The sequence below is a fragment of the Centroberyx gerrardi genome, unplaced genomic scaffold, assembly GCF_048128805.1.
Source record: "Centroberyx gerrardi isolate f3 unplaced genomic scaffold, fCenGer3.hap1.cur.20231027 Scaffold_103, whole genome shotgun sequence".
Lineage (NCBI taxonomy): Eukaryota > Metazoa > Chordata > Actinopteri > Beryciformes > Berycidae > Centroberyx > Centroberyx gerrardi.
Window position 1 is genome coordinate 39,797 of NW_027605239.1, and position 2,704 is coordinate 42,500.

The 2,704-nt window shown below is 45.5% G+C and overlaps 1 pseudogene; it reads left to right on the plus strand.

Moving 5' to 3' along the window:
• Window positions 1-424: 424 nt before the first annotated feature.
• The window catches only part of LOC139920690 (serine/threonine-protein kinase DCLK2 pseudogene), a 10,495-nt pseudogene continuing 8,215 nt past the window's right edge, over window positions 425-2,704 (plus strand).

Genomic DNA, 2,704 nt, shown 5'->3' on the forward strand with positions numbered 1-2,704 from the left:
GGGAAGGAATTGTTAAAGATGAATGGGGCGTCAGGGTGGTGCAGAGTTAGAGAGTCCGTCCCGTACCCAGAAAGCCCCAGGTTCAGTTACCGCAGCTGTCAATATCGTGTCCATCCACAGCCATGTGTCCTGTTGAAGTGTGTTTGAGCAAGGCACTGAACCCCGGGGAATCGTCTTAAGTCGCTCTGGATAAGAACGTCAACGAACTTGGGAAATACTTGGGAAATTACCAGGACCACAACCAGGCTTACGGGTCTACAGCAAGGCTACCAGGTCTACATCCATTTTACTGGGATTAGAACTAGGTTACCAGGACTATAGCTAAGTTACCGGGACTTCAACCAGGTTACCGGGTCTAGAGTCACTGAGAGATGAACCTCGGGCCGCGGGAACACTGTTGAACGTTAGCGGTCCGTCATTCACCATGTCTCTGAACAGTAAGAGCATCGAGCTGGAGCATTTCGACGAACGGGACAAAGTTCGCCGCGGCCGCTCCACCCGCACCAAGAGAGATGACTCCACCGGCGGCGGCGGGGGCGGCGGCGGGGGGTCCGGTCCGGGGTCCCGGGGCAGCAGCCTGGTTCCTAGCCCCGCCCACAGCGCCAACTGCAGCTACTACCGGACCCGCACCCTGCAGGCGCTCACCTCGGAGAAGCGGGCCAAAAAGGTCCGGTTCTACCGCAACGGCGACCGGTACTTCAAGGGTCTGGTGTACGCCGTGTCCAGCGACCGGTTCCGCTCGTACGACGCGCTGCTGATGGAGCTGACGCGCTCGCTGGCGGATAACCTGCACCTTCCGCAAGGTGGTGCGCACCATCTACACCGTGGACGGCAGCAAGAAGATCACCAGTATGGACGATCTGGTGGAAGGTAAGACTCAACACTCTCTACCTCTTTAAACTCTCTACCTCTTTGTCGCATTCTACGTACGTCAGCTCCAACACAGCGCTGCCCCCTGCTGGGTGGAATACCAAATGAGTCGCTCGCGCAATATGGAGGAACGTTTAGCGTCGGCTTTTCCTTACCTTCATGACTCAAATTCTTATGTCAGTGGGACGGCTATTTATTTTGTTTGCAAAACATAAAAAAATGCATTTCGAAGGGAGGTTCTATTATTTGTTAAAGCAAAGTAATAGCCTATCATAAACAGGTGAGCATTGTCACCCAATCGTCCAAAAAAAAAATCTAAATTAGCACACAAATTCAGGCATGAATACAACTTCCGGTCAAGTTAACAGACTCGAGATGATTTGGAGAAAACAAAAAAGTTCGATTTTTTTCAATGAATCCATCAATGAATCCAAAGGACACGCTGTCCAGAAAGGGGGCGTCGCCTGAAGGACGTCCGGCCTACTGGATAATTGACAAGTCTATCTGTCACTCTCTCAATCAGTCAATTAGTCAATAAATCAATTGATCTCCCCAACTCACCATTTCCTTCCTCTCTCCCCTCCATCTGTCTTTCTTACAGAAACACACTTGAATCATTTATTTATTTATGTGTACATCAACAGCCGAATAATCAGTGAATAATCAATACAGAGGCAATCACAGTGTTTCCAGGATCAGCCTGATGGCAATGTGACACACACACACACACACACACACACACACACACACATAGAATAGAATTAGTGTTTTCTTTTGCCTTAGTTGGGGGTTTGAACCCGTGCACCAGTTGAGGAACCCTCTCTTTAAAGTCACAATGAAATGAAAATGACTTTTTCATCTTGTTAGCTAATTTGCCACGCCATAACATACACCAATTTAACAACAAATGCCAAAAAATGTAGAAAATGTTTTTTTTCTTGTATTTTTTTATATCAAAATTACCGAGTATCTTTAACGGTGACCTCATGCTGCACCAGGAGGCTTGAATAAAAACCCCTAACTGATCTCCCATTGGTTTAGACTTTTGAATGATCCCTCTCCACGTTATGTCCCGCCCCTACATCCTGTTTTAAGAGGAAATTACATCACATTAAGGAAGCTGTGCAAAAGTCTTCGGCACATGTAAAAAAAACAGCGAAGATGCTTTAAAAACTATTGAAATTAAAAGTTTCTAAACATCAAAAAATGTACTATAAAGAGCGGTCTGACACACTAGCGCAGAATACAAATAAATAAACATCTAAGACAAGATTTATATAAAAAATCTAGGGTGCTTAAGACTTTTGCACAGTTCTGTTATAATTATCTCTCAAATATTAGCGACGTCTTCCAGATATTGAGTTGAAATCCATCTTAAAAATCCTTCTGCTTCTCTTTACCTACATCTCCTCCTTTGTGATTGGTGCAGATTTAATAAGGGAAATCAATAAGGGATAATGGCTTTTACCTGGATTGAACTCATCAGTGTGCTTAATGAAAAGAGCGTCCCGTAATATTTCGTACATTCAGTGTGTCTCTATAATACTGTAATAGCTCTAAAAACACAGCCGGCCTCCTCTTCCTCCCTTGTCTAAACTCATTTAGCCAGACACAGACCAGCGACTCCGTTACATCACTGAAATATTGATGCGTGATTGGCCGCTGATGCTCGCTAATGCATGTTAGCGGGCAGGAAGCTGTACGGGCAGAGATGTACTGAAAGACAGACGCATCACTCTTCAGCACTTCCTGGAATGAACGAATGACAGACTGAGACTAATTTACCAACAAACAGGATGTGATGCTTTTAGACTTTAATGAGACACAGACCTGA